A 22,696-nucleotide genomic window follows, 5' to 3' on the forward strand; every position below is an offset into this window, starting at 1 on the left:
TGCAGGTTGCTGTGGGGATGCTGCTCAGCAAGGCTGGAGGGCCGGCCACCTTAGGCTGCTCCAGCAAAAGGCCGTGCATCCGGGCTGCCACCTGCCAAAGAGAGAGAGAGACAGTATGAGCAACGGAGCCCCACCCGAGGAAGGGAAACCGGAGCAGCTGCAACCCAGAGCATAATCACTCAACCCTCTCATGAAGCACTGTGGTGCACTGCCCTCACCCTAGCACAACACTCTGCATCATGGCTGCTGCACCCTCCCCAACCCCCCAGCCCTTGTCAAGCCAGTTTGCCTGAAGCCAGGTATGCAGGGAGCGGGGTGTCCCAGGCCCTGGCATGCAGGATCAGGGGCTCTGTGGAGCCCGAAGAAGCCCCCTACCCCGTGCTGGATGCCCAGAGATGAGGGGCGAGCCCAGAGCCACCACCCCTCACCACCAGCTGCACCTTCCCTGTGTCTTGGTTTTCATGACTGGTCACTATTAGGACTGAATACAGGCCCCTCTTTGTGATTCCCTTCTGTGCCCCCTCCCCACCATGGGGCCATACACCATGCGCGCATGGCATCTAGAGGCAAAGAGACTTCTGGAGCTCAGTGCCCCATTTTTTGTGGGGCCTGGCCTTGGCGGGGCAACTGATGCATTCACTTCCATGTGCTCAGCATCTCTGTGGGGCTGGGCTGCTGTGGCTCTCATGGGAGGCCTGGGCCCTGCCTTCTTGCCTGGGTGCACTGCTGGCCTGCCCTGGGAGCAAGCAGGTGGGCAGAGACCAGAGCCGAGTGGAGGCTGCAGGCTGTGGGGGCATTGCTGGGTGATCGGGCCTGGAGGACTAGAGGGTTGGGAGGTCAGGAGGGAGGCTTGCAGGGGAGCAGGACCTGCACAGGGCAGGTGGTGCGGACGGCAGGGTGGCCAGGTGTGGTAGGTGGGACAGAGGCCGGTGCACTCCCATAAGCAGCAGGGGACTCACTGAGTCCAGAGACAGGTGGGGGCAGCCCTCAGAGGAGTCTACAGTCCCAGGCTGGCTTTGATGCCTCTGGCCCCACCCAGTTGGTCAACAAAGAGCAGCTGTGCTCACACCTGGGTCTGGCATCAGCGTCCACCCTCTGGGTGGCCACCTGCTGTCCCGCAGTGGGAAGCACATCAGCTCTTCCCAGGCCCCCTGTAACCATAGGTGGCTGGGCCAGTGCACCCCCCAGGCTCAGCTTCCAGCTCCTGTGGGGAGGCCATGGTAGCCAGATCCATGCCTCCTGCCTTCCTTCCCAGGCCCTGGCCTGCCCCGCTGCCCCTGCGGCCACCCCAGCCTGCCTAGCTCCGGGCGACTGGGCACTTCAGAGACAAAGGTATTCTCCAGAGGCCAGTGCCCACCCTCTGGCCCTGCAGCAGGCAGAACCCAGCAGTCCAGGGCTCCGTCTCCCCTGGAGGTACAGCCAGCATCTCAAGTCAGCCTACCTCCCTGCTCACCCCAACCCTCAGGAATGGCACCCTTGCTCGCAGCTGTCATGACACTGCCCTGTCCCTCACTGACCCCCGCGGCCCTGACCCTCACTGACCCCAGTAGTCCCTCCAAGGTAGCCTGCTGTCTCCCTATTCTCTGAGGTTCTACCCCCCCAGGCAGCCACCATGGCTCCACACTTCGACCACTTCCTCAGGCCACCCAACTCTGAAATCTGCTGGGGCTTCTGTTGCCCCTCTGACCTGCCTTCCCCTGAGGTCACCCCCGAAAGCACTTCCTCTGCTTTTGGGGTGACAAGTCTCATTCTATGCACGCTCTGGGACTCAGAGAAGTTGAGGAATGTCCTGCCTCCTGTGTGCTCTGGCCCACAGCCCAAGGGTAAGGGACACACTGGGAAGTGCCCTGAATGCTTCTGCCCAGGGGAGCGGAGACTCCATGGTTGTTCAGCATGGCCCCGGCAAGACAGAAGGGGGCGTCATGAGTATCTTAGATGTCAGCCCCTCAACAGCCCCGGCACACGTGCCTGGCATGAGTGGTGCTCGTGAAGCATCTGCTGAAGGATGATAGTGCACAATGCACGTGATACACATGCCCTAGCACACACCAACATGCCTCATATGCTTGAGCATCGGCGAGCAAAGGGCTGGTTGTATTGGGGCTGTGGGACAGCGGGGTTCCTAGTCTTCATGTTTTATTGTATTTCCCACGGTGTTTTCAATAAATTTTGTTGTCATAAACAGGCTGATGAGGCGGGTCTTACTGCATCTGGGACCCACCACTTTGCCCTGGGTTGCAAGCACGAGGTGGGTGGGCATCCTTGGCCCCGGAGCACCCTTGTCTCTGCTGTGGGCCCTGCAGCCCCTCGGGTGTGGAGAGGAGCCTCCAGCCCAGGACATCTTCCACCGGTGGCACTGCTTGGGACGCTGGGGCCCAGCTGCCAGCGCATCAGTCTCACTCAGCCAAGGGACGCAGTACCTCCCTCCTGAACGCAATACTGGGTCCCTACAGACTAAGTCTCCTTCAGCTGCTCAGTGACAGGCACAAAGGTCACCCAGAAAAACTTGCTGAATACGCAGACCAGGACCCAGTCCCCACACTTACTCAGCAGGAAGGGCTGGGACTCAGACCACCAACAGTAAACCAACTGTGACAGTCGATGCCACCTTCAGTGGCAGAAACAGCTCCAGAGGAGCAGTGATTGGAGCATTGGCAAGGGAGGCGAACAAACAGGCATTCGGGAGAGTGTTTCTGGCAGAGGGAAGTGTAGCGCAAAGGCCCTGGGGTGGGAGTGTGCCTGGCAAGTGTGAGGGACAGGTAGGAGGCTATGTGTGGCTGGAGCTAGGGAGAGGCTAGTGGTAGGAGGCACTTGAGGCTTCAGCATGTCTTCTGAGTGAGCCCTACCTTGTGTGTGACAGCGTACCTCTACCGGGTAGGCGCCTGCACTGGCTGTCCAGGGGAGGGAGGGCAGTTGTGTGGGCAAGGCTTGGGGGGGTGGCTGAGAGCCAGTCCCCTGTGCAGAGTTGAGGCTAGACGCTCAGCACATGCACATATCTCCTCTTGAAATCCCTGGGCCCCTAGCCCTGCCCCATTTGGGCCTGGTGAAACCCATGTTGTCAGGATGGCCCGTTTCCCTGTCCCCCCACCCCGTGTCTAGACCTCTCATGCCTCCGTTCATGCACAGGTGCCAGGGCATCCCTGGCTGGGTGGGGACCCAGGTGTGGACCCAGTGGGGGGACAGGCTGCATCTTGCTCAGGACCTTGGCATACTCGGTGCTTCTGCCCCACCTGGCAGTGTCTGCCTCATGCCCACCATGCCTACCACTCTCCAAGGCCCCGAGGGCATGGGCTGTGCTGCCTGGAGCCCTGGGGTCTCACCCTGTGCCTGCACCAATGCCAGCACGTGACACCGTCCCCTGGTCAATGCCCTCACTTCCCAGTGAGCTGGGGGCTGCATGCTGTCCAGGGTCGAGTCCCCACCTCTCCCTGACATGCTTCTGCTGTTGGCCCTGGAGGTGGGGAAGAACACAGTAGGCCAAGGTCACCAAGGTGTTGCCACGCCTCATGAGCCAGACTAAGCCAGGATCTCCTGGGTGGGCAGAGGGCTTATCTGCTTATTGGGCTCTCGCGGCTGGGCCGGCTGAGGACAGGACTTCCTAAACAGGACACCAGGGCCTGAAATGCTAAGGCCTCACCTTCTAGATCCCTGGTGCCTGCCTCCCACAGAGAAAGGCTCATTTCTGTAGGAAGGCCAGCTCTGCATGGAGCCCTGGGCCCTGGGGAATTGGGCTGGCCTGCAGACCATCCCCAGTGAGGGGACAGACGCATCCAGTGATCAGAAGAAGGGGCTTCTCAGGTGGGGACAGGAGTAGGACCTCAGGAAGCAAGGGCAGCCCAGGTTACAGGGCCAGCCGACCAAGAAGCCTGCACCACCGCACACTGGACAGCTCTGACCGCCCCCATGGGCATGCATGGGCCCTCAGGACCCCCACCAGGCCCAGCCTGATGATGGGCTCCTCAGTGAGCAACCTGACCCACCTCATAGAGCCTGCAGTCCTGGGCTTGGCACGGGGGTGGGAGTGACACACCCATCATGGGTCCACCAGCGCTGTCTGCCCACCAGAGCTGCCTGTCAGGCTGCCCATGCCTACCTGCCCTCAAGGCCTGAGGATGCGCCGCTGCTCAGCGAGCCCCAAGCAGGGTGATGACTCAGTCTCCCCTCCCCCTCCCAGTCTGCTCAGCTGCCTTCCACCCTAACAGCAGTGGCCATTCCTTGCCAGTTTCACCTCGGCACCCAGTGGCCACTCTGTGATGACCAGTGGGGTCAGCTCAGTGGCAGGTCCCCGGGGCCCTCAGTTGGCCCTTGTCTCAGGGTCTGCCAGAAGCTGCCAGGAGGACACACATTTTGGGGCATCCTGCACCCACCCCTGGGGTGCATGACATTCTTTCATACATGGCTGGCTCTGCAAGGCCCTGGTCCACTGCTATGCCAGCCAGAACACAGTCTGCAGCCCCCTGTGCTGAATGCAGACGTGAATCATTGGTGCCTCTGTTCCCCCTGCCCTTGGCCCCGCCACCCTGTGGCAGCACCCTCCTCTATGTTAGAAACCGAGGGTCTGGAGGAGCCCCTGCCTGTGGCACCCATGGTGACCAGCCCCTACACACTTAGGACAGCAGCACTTCCTACTGCCATCCCACGCCTGGCGAGGCTGAGATTCCTACTCCAGGTCGGCATACTACAAGTCTATTTCCAGCCTGTGTGTGGCCAGCAGCCAGGGCCAGGCCTGGTCCCTCTGCGTCTGGAGCTGGCCAGCTGGACAGGGCCCCGCCTTGCTCTTCTCCTTTCTCTGACTCACTTCCCACCCCTCGCCACTCCCCCTGGCCTGAGGAGGGGCTCCCAGACACCTGACCTGCACATGCTGCCCCAGGACCTGGGACAGTCCAGGATCCACGGAAGCCTCCCATCACTGTCTCCACAAGTGCTGCTGGGTCAGCAGAGGGAACTATGGGCTGGGCCAGGGGCAGAAGCTGTCCTCTGGCTGCCAGGGGAGTGGCTGTGGTGGTGTTAGGGGTACGGGGCCAAGCGAGGTCCTGTCTATGCCAGCAGCATGCCTCCTCAGGGTGGGCTGATGCGTGAAGGGCGGTCGGGGAGATGGCCTGCACCCCAACTGCATGTCTGCATCCACTTTTGGGGTGCCTCATCACATGTACACCTCACAGTGCACCTGTGAGGTGGGTACAATGTTACAGGTGTGGGCACTAAGGATTGGAGACAGGAGGCACCGGCTTGGCATCACCAGCTGGAAGTCTGCAGGGCTCAGCTTCCGCCACTGCAAGCCCTGTGCCACCGCACTGCAAACCGTAGCCCCGTGCACCACCTCAGCATGCTGTCCAAGCATCCCTGGCTCTGGTACTGACCGAGTGTCTTTCTTTAGGTTGACTCACCTTTTACTTAAACAGCTGTATTTAAAAAGAGCCTCCTACTAATGGACCACAACTACCACAGCCTCCAACAGACTGAGTCCAGCACAACTAGATGGTGCTCGGCTACCACCACCAAGTGCTCTGACAGGGATCACAAGAAAGTGTCCTGGTCAGAGCTGGAGAAAAATGTAGAACAAAATTCTAACTCACAAAAAAAAGACCAGACTTACTGATCTGACACAGACTGGAGAAACTCCAAGAATATAGCGCCCGGACACCCTTTTAACTCAGTACTGAAGTCACTCCTGAGGTTCACCCTTCAGCCAAAGATTAGATAGGCCCATAAAACAAAATGAGACTACATGGGCACACCAACCCAGGGACAAGGACTAGAAGGCAGGAGGGGACAGGAAAGCTGGTAATGAGGAACCCAAGATCGAGAAGGGGAGAGTGTTGACATGTCGTGGGGTTGTTAACCAATGTCACAAAACAATATGTGTATTAATTGTTCAATGAGAAACTAATTTGCTCTGTAAATCTAAAGCACAGTAAGAAAAAAAAGAATTGAGGATTAGAGAAAAGAATAAAATATTTAACCTTTGCAACTCTTGGTACCATCTGGCTTTATTACTATCAGCTTATATTACTTTAGTAATAATTTAGAATCAAATCCTTATTGCTTAAAAATAAAGTAATAAAAAGATTGTTGCAGTCTCTTTAATAAATGATGCTGGCATAACTGGACATCCATCTATAAAAAACTGAAACAAGACCCACACCTCACACCATGCATAAAAACGAACTCAAAATGGATCAAAGACCTAAATATAAAATCGAACATGATAAAGATCATGGAAGAAAAAACAGGGACAACGCTAGGAGCCCTAACATATGGCATAAACAGAATATGAACCATAAGTAACAATGCACAAACACCAGAAGAGAAACTAGATAACTGGGAGCTCCTAACACTCAAACGCTTACGCTTATCAAAAGACTTCACCAAAAGAGTAAAAAGATAACCTACAGACTGGGAAAAAATTTTTGGCTACGACAAAGCCAATCAGCGTCTAATCTCTAAAACCTACAAGATACTGCAAAACCTCAACAATAAAAAGACAAACAACCCAATTAAAAAATGAGCAAAGGATATGAACAGGCACTTCGCCAAAGAAGACATTCAGGCAGGTAACAGCCACATGAGGAAATGCTCATGATCATTAGCCATTAGAGAAACGCAAATCGAAACTACAATGAGATACTATCTCCCCCCAACAAGGCTAGCATTAATTCAAGAAACACAAAATAAGAAATGCTAGAGAGGTTGTGGAGCGACTGGAACACTTACACACTGCTGGTGGGAATGTAAAATGGTATAACCACTTTGAAAATCAACTGGCACTTCCTTAAAAAGCTAAAAATAGAAGTACCATACGATCCAGCAACCCCACTTCTTGGAATATATACTAGAGAATTAAGAGCCATCATCATACGAATAGATAAATGCACAACCATGTTCATTGCAGCATTGGTCACAATAGCAAAAAGACGGAAACAACCTAGGTGCTCATCAGTGGAGGAATGGGTAAACAAATTATGGTATATTAACACAATGGAATACTATGCAACGATAAAGAACAACGATGAATCCGTGAAACATCTTATACCATGGAGAAATCTGGAAGGCATTATACTAAGTGAAATTAGTCAGTCGCAAAAGGATAAATATTGTGTAAGACCACTATTATAAGATCCAAGTAAAAGTTTAAACATAGATGGTTACGAGAGTGGGGAGGGAGGGAGAGGGGTATTCACTAACTAGAAAGTAGACAAGAATGATCTTAGGTGAAGGGAAGGACAGCACTCGCTACAGCAGAAGTCAGCACAACTGGACTAAATCAAAACTAATAAGTTTCCTGAATACAACCAAATGTTTCAGGGGACAGAGTAGCAGGGGTGGGGGTCTGGGGACCGTGGTTTCGGAGACATCTAGGTCAGCTGGCATAACAAAGTTTATTAAGAAAATGTTCTGCATCCCACTTTGGTGAATGGTGTCTGGGGTCTTAAAAGCTAGTGAGCGGCCATCTAAGATGCATCAATTGGTCCCATCCCACCTGGAGCAAGGGAGAATGAATAACACCAAAGACACAAAGAAAGTATTAGCCCAAGAGACAGAAAGGGCCACATAAACCAGAGACTGCAACAGCCTGAGACCAGAAGAACTAGATGGTGTCCAGCTACCACAATGACCGCCTTGACAGGAAACACAAAAGAGAGTCCCTGATGGAGCAGGAGAAAAGTGGGGTACAAAACTCAAATTGTAGTAAAAAAATCAGACTTAATGGTTTGATTGAGACTGGAGGGACCCTGGAAGACATGGCCCCTGGGCCCCCTGTTAGCCCAAAACTAAAACCATTCCCGAGGCCAACTCTCCAGACAAAGGTTAGACTGGACTATGGGACATAAAATGATACTTGTGAAGAGTGTGCTTCTTAGCTCAAGTAGATACATGAGACTAAATGGGCAGCACCCGTCCAGAGGTGAGATGAGAAGACAGAGAGGGTCAGGAGCTGGTTGAATGGACACGGGAAATCCAGGGTGGAAAGGAAGAGTGTGCCGTCACAGTATAGGGAGAGCAAGTAGGGTCACAAAACAACAAATGTATAAACTTTTGTGTGAGAGACTAACTTGAATTGTAAACTTTCACTTAAAGCACAACAATAGAAAAAAAAAAAGATTGTTACACTATCAAAAAAATAAAATAAAAAGTTTCCTACCCCTACTATAAATAAGGAATCCCTGGTGTTGGAGTGGTTAACAGCTATGGCTGCTAACCAAAAGGTCAGCAGTTTGAATCCACCAGCTGCTCCTTGGAAACCCAATGGGGCAGTTCTACTCTGTCCAATAGGGTCACTATGAGCCGGAATCAACTCGACGGCAACGGGTTTGGTTTGGGTACTCTAAATGAAAGTCACTCGCCGTATGCAGACTTAACCTAGAAGGTAAAGAAATGCTCTCAGTGCTGGGGGACTGTGCATGGGCCAGGTCAGTGAGGCTGCTTGGTGCCACTGTGGGACGAACAATGGGGATAAGCATGTGCTAGAGGGTATTAGAGCCATGTGGGACCAAACTGGGCCTTTCTCCTCTAAGAAGGATTGAAAGGAAAATGAAAGGGGTTTCCTTCCTCCCGGTGGGTGGTGCTGCTGCTGCTGGGTGGCCAGCCCTTGCTTTGAGAGGTCCACTCTCAAGGGATACCAGGCAGAGGCGGGGGTGCTGGCTGGGGCTGGGATGGGGGCTGCTTGCCTGTGGTGGCCAACAGTGCACCACTCCCCCCAGGGCAGAGATCACCTTTGTCTCAGAAAAGTGACTGGGCATTCACTGGGCCCCCATCCCACCCTGTCACCCCTTCCCCAGACCAGGCTTACTTGCCTGGCTCACCAGGATGCCCTCCCTGCTCCTCGCAGTGCCCCTAAAGAAGGCCAGCACGGGTGCAGCAGGCACATCCGTCCAGGCCCTGCCGGGCTGCTGCTCCCTGACCCTCCACCCTCAGGTCCTACAGCCCATTGATCATCCATCAATCAATCAATCTGCCACGAACATCACTGTGCCCTCTCAGAACCAGCCCTGGTGCATGCTGGCCTTGCTCTCGACACAGGGACTTGGTGGGGACACACTGAGCCTGTGTGTCAAGAAGCGGGCTGGGGTCTGAGTGCACCCTGGGGCCACAAGGGAGGCAGGCAGGAACCTGATGGGGCTGGGGTCTGAACACACTGCAGGGCCACACGGGAGGTGGGCAGGAGCCTGACAGTGGGCTGAGGTGTGAGTGCACTGCAGGGCCATATTGGGGGTGAGCAGGACATGACAGAGGGCTGGGATCTGAGTGAACTGTGGGGCCACATGGGAGGTGGGCAGGAACCTGATGGGGCTGGGGTGTGAGTGCACTGTGGGGCCATATGGGAGGCGGGCAGGAACCTGACAGGGTGCTGGGGTCTGAGAGCACTGCAGGGCCATGTGGGGGGTGGGTGTGAAGAGTCAAGTTGGGGTGCAAGCATAGGGACGGACACATTTCCTGGTGGGTGAGCTGGGGGAGGAGGGGCATCTGGCCGTTGAGCCATTAACAAAGGGAAGCTGGGAGCTGAGGGAGTTCGTGTAGGTGGTCTTGGACTGGAAACACTGGTGCAGACAGTAGAGTCTTGTGGTGGGGGGCGGGGCCATTTCTACACGACAAACCTTGTATGTTACAGTGTAGCCATCACACTGACACACGCTTGTAGGACTGAACCCAGAACCACAAGTACAGCCACTTCAGCCCCTGCTCCATGTGCCCCCATGGCGTCCGTGCCCTCTGCTCCATGTCTCCGCCACAGCATCCACGCCCCTTGCTCCATGTCCCTGAATATGTCTGCGCTCCTGACTCTATGATCCCCCATGGCATCCATACCCCCCACTCCATGTCCCTGGGTGTGTCTGTGCCCCGCAGGTGCAGAGAAGCCCAGGAATCCTGCTCGGTGGGCTCTGCAGCCCTAGTGTCCCCCTCCACATCCCTGCAGAACCTCTGCCTGAACCATCCTCCATGTATGGCTGCTACATGCCCAGCTCCCCCGTGGGGCTGTGTCCAGGGCCCAGGCAGAACAGGGAGTCACGGCACACCCGCACCCACACTGCACTCCAGCCCTGCTGCCTGCAGGAAGGGCCTGGTGGTGTTAGGCTTTTGATACCACCACGAACGTATTTTAGGACTAAAAAGCCACATCTTCCCAAGGAGATAAAGTCCTGCTTGCCCTGGAGCCAGTGACATTGGACATGGGAGGGGGCAGACTGCCCCCTTACCCCTAGGAATTGCTCTCTAGGGAAAGATGGCCCCAGGGCCCCAGCTGATTAACCCACAGGAGCCCGCCCCCCTTGGCTGGCCCTCCCACCTGATGGCCACCTCCACTTGGGCCCCCTTGACCACAGCAGCCCAAGAGGCCCCTTAGCCATGGTGGTCTCAGTCTAGAAGAGGCACCGTCAACCCAGTGCCGGGTATAGCATGAGAATGATTTCCCCAAGAAGCCTGGCAGGCCCCCCTGGGAGGGAGGTGAGACCAGTGGCCTGGTCTCAAAGTCACTGGCTCCTCCTGCAGCTGCCCCAAGTGCTCATCTGTACCTCTCCCTCCGGGGCCCACCCAGTACCGGCCTCACCTCCTGCTTCCCCTCCCCGCCGCCAGCCCCGCTCCCACGAGCAGGTGCTCTGTGAACAATCTGCAGAGCAGATGGACGGGTGGATAGATGAACATCAAAAAATATTTGTACAGAGCTCATGTGCTTCCTGAGCATGCCCTGTGTGTGTGTCACCTGACAGGACCTCTTTAGGGCCAGGAGGTGGTGGAGCCACACAGCAGTCTGTGGACCCACGGTCCTTGTGGACCATGGGTCCACAGACCATGCCAGAGCCTTTGACACCCCTGGGACTCTGGACCCAGCCCTGTCGACTTCTCCTGGGGCCTCTCTGCCTGTGCCCACCACCCCCATTCCTGGGTCTGCGCCACCATTCCTGCTCCCGTGCCCCATAATCACTTCTCAAATGTTTGTCTCACATGCCCTCCTCCAGCAGCAGGCTAATGCCCAAGCATCCCAAACTCGGCGTGGCCAAACTGTTCTGTTTGTCACACCCACCCCAGCGTCCAGTTCCTCCTCCCATCTTCCTGCTCTCAGGGAGGGGCAAGAGTCCTCCCCGCCCCCAACCTGCGGAGCCCACCTCACCTTCCTCCCATCCATCCCCTCTGGCTCACTCTCCTGACAGCCAGGAGGCAGGTCTTCTACTAGTGGCCCACCTGAGACACTATCCTCACTGCTCATGCCTGCTGAAGACCCCTGCAGAATAAGACTGGGGCCCCTGGGGGGCGGACAGCATGGCCTCTGCCCACAGTACACCCCAGGTTGTGCCCCAGCCTCCACTCCAAGGAAACTGGCATTTCTCGGTCCTTACCCTCCCCACCGGGTTGGGATTGCTTGTCCCTGCAGGCTGCCCTAGACTGTCCACAGGTGGTCCCATTCTCCAGGACTTACCTTCTGGGTCAGGGTGGCAGCCACCCTTTGTTCCCTAGGTCCTAGGAAAGAGGCTTCCAGGCCTATCTGGGGGGCTCTGTGGTGTCGTCGGCAGCCCCCCGCCTCTGCTGTAGATCTCTGGTGTACAACCTTTCCAAGTATAAAACCTAACCAGTTGCCGTACAGTTGACTCCCGTGACTCATAGCCCCCTCATAAGCATCAGAGTAGGTTTCCAATGGCTCATTTTTTGGAAGTAGATTGTCAGGCCTTTATTCTGAGGTGCCTCTCAGTGGACTTGAACCTCTAACCTTTTGTTCAGCAGCCGTTAACCCTTTGTACTACCCAGGGACTCCCACTAACCACCGAGTCATTATGTTGATGACAACCATAAAAAAGAGTTGCTGCCAGCCTAAGATACATGAAAGCCTTGTAAATAAATGACTTTGTGTGTCATTTATCACAACAGCTTCTGCAAATGTCTGAAAAAAATGTTAGCATGTGCATCCTCAAGACAGTCCTGATCCTGGGCCTAGGGATGTGAGTCTGTAGGGGGGTTCGCCATCACCAGGACCCAGGCAGCTGGGCTGGCTTGCCCATGCCTCCCCCACAGCCTGGCCGCCTGGCTTGGCACAGTGGGTCCATAGCAGGGCTCTTCTTCAATAGGCCTCTTCCTTGGCCTCCGCCAAGCTGCCGCTGGTTTTGAGAGCCAGAGTGGACGGAAGACCTAGCTGGCATTAATGTGCACACGAGGCTACAGCCTCTCAGCCTCCCTGTGACCTTCTGCTAAAGGAAAGGACATGAGATAACCAGAGAGTCCGTCCCTGGGGCACTGGAAGTCCTCGGCCACGTGGGTGGCCTTCTGGTCCATGGCCACTGAGGCTGACCCGAGGAGTTGGGATAGCTCCACTGATGAGACTGACTCAGGAGGGAGCCATGCCAGGTAGTACACGAGCCAGGAATAATGAGTAATAAAATCGGAGGCCCCACACGGTGTGGCGGGGAGGAGATGGTAGGCAGAGGGTCTGGACCGTCATGCAGAGCCCAGCCAGAGAGGGTGCCTCTGCAGAGAGGGCCATAGCCCAGGCGCAAAGCTCCCAGGGCTCCACAGCAAAGGTGACTGCGGACTTGCCATCAGTCCCTCGGTTGGTGAGAACCTGATCTAACACTATGGGTTTCTCTCACCCTGCAGTTCCTGTCCTTTGGTTCTGAGCGTGGCAGTTCAGGACCCCAGCTCCCCACCTCGGCTGTCCCCAGGCCAGACCCTCTCTTGTAAGGGCTCCATAAGGCTCCTTCCCCCGGAGCCCTCTGCCTCCCTTGGCTTCTGGCCTGGGCCTCACCCTAGAGGTGAGTAGCATCTCCAGTCTGCTCCCTCATCCTTGACCTTCCCCATAGCTACCTTCCCTTCTCAAGCCTCCTAAACGCAACCATGGCCCATACGCACAGCTGCCAGGCTGGAGGTCCAAAGCCCTAGGTTAGTGTAGCTCCACGAGGGGGACACATCGAGTCACCTCTGGGGTCAACCTCTGTGGGTCCTGCCAAGGTCAGTGGCCACTGGGAGGGAAGCTGCTGCTCCTGGCCACCCCCAAGGCTGGCACTGGTCCTCCTGTATGATGGGCCACCCCAGCAGTCTCCAGCCCATGGAAGCCTTGGACCCCTGTCTGGTTGTGGTCCTCTAGAAGCTGAGCCTGAGATGAGGCTGACTGAGGGACACATTCCAGAGAAACAGGTCAGGAGTAAGGAATGCAAACAGGCTGGGTAGGAACCAGATGTGGGTTCAGGAGAAGCTTAGTATTGGCCTGATCCCTCAGGAGCTCTGGGCATGAATGCCATCAAAGCTGTCCTACCTTGAGGAAAGGGGCAGGGCTTTGTTCCCCAGCAAGGCATGGAAGGATAGCAGAACACCCAGGCATTCCAGGAACAAGGGCTCCAAGGCCTAGGGCAGCTCTGGGAGGGGGCAGCTGAGCCCATGGCAGGCAGCTCAGGCTGCAGCTGGGCAGCAGGTGAGCCAGCAGCAACAGGGCTGAGGGCTGTGGTGGCGTCTGCTACCTGCCTAGCATCCCACCCCTTGGCTTTTTCTAGCGGAGCACAGGGTCTTAGGTCAGGGCTGGCTCAGGGGACCCTCAGATGACCTTCAGACTCCTCCAGAGCCGAGCCTTCTCACCTCCCCTGTCCGCATACCTGCCTGTCCCTCTCGATGGCTGCAGGGGCTGCTATTCTTTCTTGCTTTCTCCCTGGGCCCCGGGCAGCCAGAGGGCTCCTCACACATGGACAGAGTGGGGCAGAAAGAAGCCACCCCAACCTGGAGCTGAGTCACACCCTCCCCCACCACCCCCCGCCTGCATCCCAGAGTACCCAGAACCATCTCAACTTGGGGCCTCTGTACCAACTGTCCCCTCTACTGGAACATGCTCCAACAAAGCCAAGTGGCCCACTCCATCCTCTCTTCAGGCCTCCAGGCCATCCTATTCACAATGGAAAATGCCCCCAAAGGCCCAAACATCCACCCCACACTCCACCTCAACCAGCAGCACTGTCACCTTTGAACGCGTCGCAGAACTCCCTTATGTCCCCCTACCCAGAGTGTCGGCCCCACAGGGTGTGGCCTTACCAGGACTGATGGGTACCTGGTAAGAAGATGGGACCAATAAGTTCCCCTAGCCCTGCAGTGATGAGTGAGGGTGGGCAGCCACGACGTCTGGGGAGTCTGCCTCATTCTCCAAGAGGACTGAGAAGGGACCTCGGCTGGCCTCCTGCTTGGCCCGGGAAGAAGCACGTACGCAGCACAGTGCAGTGCAAGGTCCCTGGGCCTGGAGGTCCCTGAGCTGCTCCCACTGAGCCCGCAGCCCCAGGGCCAGGACAACCCCTGGTATAAGCCTGGCTGAGCTGGGCTGCTGTTGCTGCCACTAAAAGCATTCCCCCCCATACCCCGTGCCCCTCAGTCCCCTTACAAGCCTGGTGCCCCACCACCCCAAACAGGCCCAGCCTTCCAGTGCCAGTGACCAGGGACATTTCCAAAGTCCTGGCTCAGCCCACTCCTCTGCCCCAGGCCCTCATCAGCCACAGCAGCCACAACCCCCATGTCTCTTCCATCCCTTCCCCACCCCGGTGGGAGGAGGGGCAGCTCCCTCTCCTGGCCCAGGACAGCCAGCAAGATGAGACTGACACCAGCGAGGCCAAGCAAGGCAGCTGACCCAACCACAGGGGCAGCCCATGGAGCCAGGAGGGGATGGCAGTGCCCGGAGGCTCCCTGGAGAGGGTGGTGGTGTGGGGGACAGTGCGTCTGTGCCTATCCTGCCCAGGGCAGGGCCAAGTGGGGACGTGCACAGGCGTAGTGCTATCACAGGAAATCAAAGCTTGGCGCCAGCCCAGTGTTTAAGGGAAATGAATAGATTTTGGCCGGGGACAAAGAGAGTTTGATTAATCAGAAATTAGATAATGGAGGAAACACTCTAATTATTTTCTTCTCAGCATTTTATTGAAAATGTTTGCACAGCACATCAGAGGTAACAGCGCGGGTGAGGGGTGGCCACGTCATAGGGCCGCCGACTTAGTAGCGGGGCCCCTACACCCACATCTGCCCATGGCAGGATGGTAGGGTCCTGAGGGCACTCCATAGGCTCTTGGGGAACAAGAGGGATGGGGCGGCTAGGGGCCACACAAACTGGGGCGGCAGAACCAGACGGGACATGTCATATGCCAGCAAGATGAGACTGACACCAGAAGCCAAGGCCAAGTGAGGCATCTGACCCGGTCACAGGTGCAGCCCACAAGGCTGGCCCTTAGCCGGGGGAGATGCTCCCTTGCTTCTCAGGCCCCTCCACTGCACCCTGCCCTGCCCACCACCACTGGGCTCTGGGGAGGCGCAGCGGTGGGGCACCCCAGCGTGGGTGGAGCAGCCCCTCCGACAGGGTCCAGGCCTGTGGGAGGAGGTAAGGGCTGCAGGTGCCAAGTTTCCTACCTCCATGGTCAAGGAGGACAAGGGGCCCCCCTGGGCAGCTGGGTACATTTCTGCATCTTCACACCTGGGCTGCATGGTCCCCAAAGGCAGCCTTTGGAGCTACTGCCCCAGAGCAGTAGCCCCCCAGTTACCCCACCAGTCTCCCATGCTGTCCCTCCTACAACACCACACAGACCCACACAGTCCAGCACCCTGCTTACGGCGTCATCTCCCTGAGGGCTCCGTGTTGTAACAGAGCTGCCCACAAGTCTCTCCTTCACTCATCCATTTTTTCATTCACTCATTCATTCATTCATTCAGTGTGCAGAGAGAGGCTGACGTGGCCAAATGTGGAGATGTCCCTTGGGCCCCTACAGGCTGAGAGCATCAGCCTGGAGGGAGAGACAGGAGCAAACAACAACCTGTGTTGCTCATCAGTCAGGACAGGAGGGAGCACTTAAGAGGAGAAAGTCTGCTGGGGTTGGGCCGGTTTCCCTGAGGAAGGGGCATACAGGGAGAGATGAAGGCTGGGCTGAAGCTCAAGGCCAGGGTGAGGGTGCAAGGTGAGGGCGGCCAATGCCTGGCAAGCATCCAAATCCTGACCCCTCCCACTAGACACTGCTCTAAACGACCACGACACACTCCCTGTGAGCCACAACACAGCCTCAGAATCCTTCTCAACACAGCATGCTTTAGGCAGTCACTACTAGGGTCAGCATGAGAAACAAAAACTAACTGCACCCTCAACCCGGCCCAGGACTACCAATTAAAAAATGAGGAAACCAAGGCCCAAAGAGTGAGTGTGATTCACCAGGAGCACCATTAAAGGCTGGTCCGGGACAAGAACACAGCTCTCCAGGCCTGAAGTCGCAGCCCATGGGACCCAAAAGCACAGTTCTTGGGAGCAGAGGTTGAGCTTGAGCCAACCAACCAATCGCCATCGAGTAAACCCCAATCATGGTGACCTCATGTGTGTCAGAATAGAACTGTGCTCCACAGGGCTTTCAATGGCTGGTTTTTGGAAGCAGACTGCCAGGCCTTACTTCTGAGGTACCTCTGGTTGCATTAGAACCTCCAACCTTTCAGTTAGCAGCTAAGTGTGTTAACTGTTTGCACCACCCAGGGACTTCTCAAACGTAGAGCCACCAGGAAACCAGTGCTCACGAGAAAGTGACCAGACAGGGTCACCTTAGAGCCCACAGATCAGACTCGAGAGCAGAGCCTTCCACAGCTATTTCCTGAGCTCCTACTGTGTGCCAGATGCTGCTCTGGACGGGGTTCTCAGCAGGAAACACAACAGATGGGAGTTCCTACCCTCTGAGCTCACACTTAGGTCTAGAAAAGACAACAGGCAAAACAGGACAACTAAATATACCACGCAGTAGGAGATACTGAGGCAAGTGTGCAGGGGAAAACATAGGGGCAGAAGGGGTGCAGGAAGTGTGGGGGGGCAGGATGCTGTTTTAGATAGAGGTTCATATGGGCCTCGAAATGGAAACACAGAATTAAAGCTCGGAGGCCCTTCCTCTAGGCCCCCAAGAAGTATGGCCCCAGGTGTAAGAAGCATGGGTGAGAAGAGCCAGCTTCAAGGATGAGGCTGGCCTATCATGAGGCTGACCTATCATGAGCACATGGCCCCTGCAGCACTGGGGACCCCGGCCCTCCATAAGCACATGGTCCCTGGCAGCACCAGGGACACTAGCCTGCCATGAGCACATGGCCCCTGCAGCACCAGGGACACTGGTCTGCCATGAGTGTGCGGCCCCTGCAGCACCAGCAGACCCAGGGACGCAGCCCACCATGAGCACGTGGTCCCTGGCAGCACCCGGGATACCAGCCTGCCATGAGCATGTGGCCCCTGCAGCACCAGGGACACTGGCCTGCCGTGAATGTGTGGCCCCTGTAGCACCAGCAGACCTGGGGACACCAGCCTGCCATGAGTATGTGGCCCCTGCAGCACTGGGGACAACAACCTGCCATGAGCACATGGCCCCTGCAGCACTGTGGACACTGGCTCACCACGAGTGTGCAGCCCCTGCAGCACCAGCAGACCTGGGGACACCAGCCCACTGAGATTGCGAGGCCTGTGCCGCACTGGCAGACCCAGGGACACCAGCCAGTGGGGCAAGAAAAGGAAAACAATTCAAGGCCAAAACAGAGGAAAAGTGCAAAGATGCCTGGTGATGAGCCATGCTCCCATATGACAAGCCCAACTGGCGCCAAACCCATTGCCCCAGCAGGAGTCCTTGGAACCCCAAGGGGTGTGGCCCCTTCAGCCCCTCATTTAGAGAAAAGGAAACTGGGGCCCAAAGGGGAAGTGATCGTCCAAGGCCAGGCAGCTCTAGGAGTTGAAGCCTCTCACCCGCCCCATGAGCTGCCTCTCCCAGTGAGATGCAGTGAGAAAGGAAAGGGCTGGATGGAGAAGGACGAGGGCTTCATGCAGCCACCACCCCTGCCCAGAGCTGGGCCACTGCCAGGCCGGCCTCCAGCACAGCCGGACCACCTTCCTGCTGACCAGCCGGAGGATGGAGCCAGACTGCCCAGGGAGAAGGTGGGCCACCCAGGGGGAAGATGGGCCTCCTCGGACGGCCCAGAGGGAAGATGGGCTGCCTTGGAGGAACAAGTGCCACCCAGGACCGCCCAGGAGGAAGGTATCCTCTGTGCAAATGCCTGTATCTGGGCTCTGGGGAAATGGCACGTCAGGTTCACTCTCCACCTGGCGACCGTACTTCCTCCAGCCATGACTCCCAGGCCAGGCCTCCCGGAATCTGTCCCCGCAGCTCTCCACGTCAAGGCCTGACGGAGGCAGAGGTCTCCTGAAATGTCTGCTCAATGGCCCCGTTTCTGCCCACCATCTGCCCACACGCACAGGACAGGGCGCATGTCCAGCTAGAGGCTGCGAGAAGGCGTGCTGAGCTTGATGCTATCTGTGCGGCCCCTCCCTGCATGGGACTTTCAGCAGCCTCGCTCCTTAGCACTTTTTGATGGATTCTCCAGGGACACCTCTCAGAGAGTTATACCTTAATTTAGAAGCAAATAATTCAAAATGAAGCGACGTGGCAGGTTTCTCTGAACAGAGTTGATGCCATTGCTGTGACAGAGTTGATGCCATTGCTGTGTGGCGTTGACCTCCAACTGCAGGACTGGCCCTGCCCACACCCCAGGTGCTTCCCTGCAGAGGGAAGTAACAATTTCACTGTGGGGTTCCCTAGGCAGGAGGCCGGATGAGGCTCCGTAAGCCCACCACCCATGGGGAAAGGGAATGCATAGGGTCAGCGGCCCCTCCACAAGTGGCCTAGGCTGCCTTCAGGGCATGCACAGTCGCACAGCCAGTGCGTGGTTTAACGCACTGCTTTCGCCAGCTTGAAAGTCTTGGTCATTTCCAACAAAACAAACAAAAAAAACCCATTCTGACTCATAGTGACCCTACAGGACATAGTAAAACTGCCCCATAGGGCTTCCAAGGAGTGAACTCTGACCTTTTGGTTAGCAGCCGTACCTCTTAACCACTATGCCACCAGGGTTTCCCATTTCCAACAAGGGCCCCACAAATCACGCAGCTGGCCCTGGCCATGGCATATGCTTGCAGCTCCTCATTCCACAGTACTCACCGCCTCGGTGTTTGATATAGAGACCGCCCTCGTGGATTGTCAACCACTTTTCTGGATGCACCTTCTTAACTCTTCGGGTCCCTCCGTGCCTAACACTCCCAGGTCTCTGTCCCCACCCTCACTTGCTCCTGACTGCCACGGTTGCTGACGCCTGCCATGGTTTGTAACCCCACTCCTGATCCTGCCTCTTCGGTCAGCGTCCGCTTCAGTGTCCCAGTAGCTCAGAGCAAAAGTCTGTGCTGTCTGTGCCCCTTCTCTCCCTCTTGCGCCCTGTACCCCTCCAGTAGCAGGCCCCTACTCTTCATGTCCCCCTGCATCCCCCCACCCCAGTCTGTCCTCTCCCATGGGTCAGAGCAGTCTTGTGGACTGCTTATCAGATTTCACCCTCCTCTGCTCTGAGAGCGTCCAAAGGCTTCCCATCTCCCAGCCCCACGAGCCCCCCGACCTGGCCCCACTATACTCTGCCTTCCACCCCACCAGCTCCAGCCACCCGGTCTTCTACCTCAGTGTCTTCACACCTGCCCTTCCTTTGTTTGACACTCTTCCAGCTGGCACACAACCTGCCCACCACTTCTTCTTGGTACAGAGGGGTCCCAAACAACCCCTCTATTTTTCCCCACACTGTTAATCATCTGTTTGTCAGTCTGTCTCCCTCTGATGTGAGCGCCAGGAAGGGGACACCACGCTGGTCCTGCTCCCTGCTGTCTCCTCATGCCTGGCATGGCACCAAAATGTGAGGGGTGTAGCTAAATGTTAGCTGAACAAATGAGCCAATGGACCATGGAAGGCATTGCGAGGAAGGCTGACATGACCTCTCACAGGCTCCAGGACTCACTGGACAGCCTCCACGAGGTTGTCCCTGCCGACAAACCACCTCCCTTGCAGCTAAGACATGTGGAGGGAGCCTGGCACGTAGTAAGGAGACCCTTCCTGCTGGCTTGGATAGAGAGGGGGCCAGGCACATGGGGAGACCCTCCTGTCGGGCATGGAGGTGGAGGGGGCTGGGTGCATAGGGATATTCCTTATCGGTGTGGACATGGAGAGGGCTGGGCGCATGGGGAGACCCCTCCTTGTCAGCATGGACAGGGAGGGGGCCAGATGCATGGGGACACTTGTCCTGTTAGTGTGGACAGGGAGGGGACCAGGCATGTGGGGAGATCCCTCCTGTCAGCATGGACAGGGAGGGGACAGAGCATGTGGGGAGGTCCCTCCTGCCAGTGTGGACAGGGCAGAGGCCAGCATATGAGGAGACCCTGCCTGGGGCCAGGTCTTGTGACACTAGACTGGAGCTCCGCCTATGCCTCACTACCCTGTGGGCATGAGCATCTGGGTGCTCCCATGCCCCCCGCCATCTGCACAACTCTGAGTCTCCCACCTGGGGCTGGCCCTTGGTGTTGCCCAATGCCATGTCCACTCCTTTCATGCTCTTTCCTGCCATGCACAGCTCTTGCAGGCCTGCCCTGGGGGCCGTGTCACCACATTTCCTTCCTGGAGGCCAGGAGAGCTGCATTCTACTCCACTTCCCATGAGTTCCACAAGCCTGGCCATGGTCAGCTGCATGCATTCTAAGTCTACTGGGGCGAGCATAGGCCACTTATAGGGCCACTTCTGCATTCTCGAGGCCCTGGAGACCATGTCAGCTGAGTCCCAGGCCAGTCATCCCATCACCGCATAACACTCCCTCTGAAGAGGGTCCTCCAAGGTCCTCACCAGGCCCACGCCCATTACCTGGAAGCTCCTGGAATCACCCCAGAAGCTCCTGAGAACCCAACAGAGGCCCTCCTCCTGGGGCTCCAGGACACAGAAGGCTGGGCACTGGGTCAGAGAGAGAATTCCCACCTGTGTCTCCCAACCTAGGGCCCCGTGCTAGGGCCCCGTGCCAGGCACCTGGAATGGGGCTGGACAAGGCAAAAGTCGCAGCCAGGAGTGGAGCAGCTTCGTGGTTGGGCAAAGACCACAAGCCCCAAGAGGGAAGGCAGGCCCGGCTCTTGCTGCAGCAGCCCAGGCCTGGGCCTTGAGCCCAGTGTGTGTCTGTACGGGTGGGGCGGGGGCAGGGCTGTGGAGATGAGTCAGACGGCCCCTCAGAGAGAGCCAACATAGCCCCTTGAGCAAGCAGCTCAGGGCAGAAGCTGGCTCCTGCCTTCAAAGGGAGAGGAACTTATTCCCCTCCTGCCTCAGAAAATCAACGTCTGTCAGAGGAACCCTAAGGGAGGGCTTTAAAGAACAAATACCATGGCCTCAGCATCCCTAGAATGCGCCTGGGGGTCCTCCTTCGTCAGCATGTGGCTGGGCCTCCTGCATACCCCTCAGCCCCAAGATGGACACCCTGGGTCTTCACGGTGACTACTCTCGAATGTTCATGCCCTGGAGACATAGTCACCAGGTGAACAGGTCACCGAGGCAGGCATTCCATGGCCACCAAGAAGGTGGTTGGACATTGCCCAAGAAGGATCAGGTGCCTAGAGGGCAGCCCTAGCGGTCTTGAAAGTTCTGCCCCAGGCCTGCCCCATCTCCTCATTACAGAGCTGCCAGAAGCTTCTTTCCCTTCTGCAGATGAAGAGGCTGAGGTCTCCACTGAAGAAGCCATGCGAACTAGTGAGAGGGCTGCTCTGGGCCCCCAGCTTCCCTTCAGTCTGAACTGGGTGGCCCCACCGCCTTTTCCACCATACCCCGGGCTTTTCCAAGCATGCCTACTCCCACCAAACCTGAGCGCCCTCTCTGTGCCCCTTCCCCCATCTGCCTGCAAAGCCCACCCCAGCCATGCCATGCCCTTCAAGTGCCAGCTCAAGTGTCACCTTGCCTATTGGCCTGTGTGACCCCGACTGGAGCCACCTCTACAGGTCCCTCCCCAGGCCAAGTGCTGCTCTTGGGCTGGGCTATGTGAGCAGGGGCACATCTCCGTTACAGCATGGTGAGTCAGTCCTAGGGAGACAGGACAGTTTACCCCTCCTCCCCCTCCATCCACCCAGTGCCTGGTCCTAGGGAGCAAGGGCTCAGTAAATGTTTGTTTGGCTGAATTCTGCCAGAAGCCTCCTCCAGAAAGAGCTCACGCAGGGTAGTGGGGCCGGGAAATCATTGGGGCAGAGGAACCGGCTGGCAGAGCGGGTGCCTCCCCAAGCCAGGTGGACCTCACTACCAGGTAGGTTTCTCCACCCTGAGACCCAGACCTCAGGGAGCCCTGGGCTGGCACTGCCCTCCTATCCATCCTCTCAAGTGAGAAAAGCCCCAGTGCTGGCCTAGCGGGTTCCTGCCGCCACCCCCCAGAATGCTCGGCACCGCCCTAATAGCAGGGCCCCTGGGTCCCCTGCAGGACAGAGAGCCTCGGACCCCACGCCCTCCCCCAGAGCACCCCTGCCGCCTTTTAAGGGAAAAAATACCGACCCGGGGACAGATGGTCGATGCTCAGCTCTGCTCTAAAAGCCCTCAGGAACCTGCCCGCCGCAGGAGCTATGACCCCACACGGCATCCGCGTCCCGAGCCCAGGCCTCTGTCTCCGACAGGCCCCACGCCTGCGCCCCCTCTCGCGTCCGGGGAGCCCCGCCGCCCCCCACACTCCCGCTGCCCTGCCCACCCTCCCAGGCCGATGTCACCGGCACCTGCACCGCCTGCCGCCCCCCGCCCGCATCCTGCCGCCCCCGAGGCCATAACCCGCGCACAGTGGCCAGGCGGGGGGGTGGAGGTGGAGGCAGCAGGCAGGGATGGGGGCCGCCGCGCCCCGGGCCAAGCTTCACCGCGCGCGGCCGCGCACTCACCTC

At 57.3% G+C, this 22,696-nt stretch overlaps 1 protein-coding gene across 1 annotated transcript in view; it reads left to right on the forward strand.

The window, feature by feature from the left end:
• Nucleotides 1–22,696, forward strand: part of RSPH14 (radial spoke head 14 homolog) — a 73,262-nt gene that overhangs the window by 39,310 nt on the left and 11,256 nt on the right. The window lies entirely within an intron of this gene.

This window comes from Trichechus manatus, unplaced genomic scaffold (assembly GCF_000243295.1).
Source record: "Trichechus manatus latirostris isolate Lorelei unplaced genomic scaffold, TriManLat1.0 scaffold00157, whole genome shotgun sequence".
Lineage (NCBI taxonomy): Eukaryota > Metazoa > Chordata > Mammalia > Sirenia > Trichechidae > Trichechus > Trichechus manatus.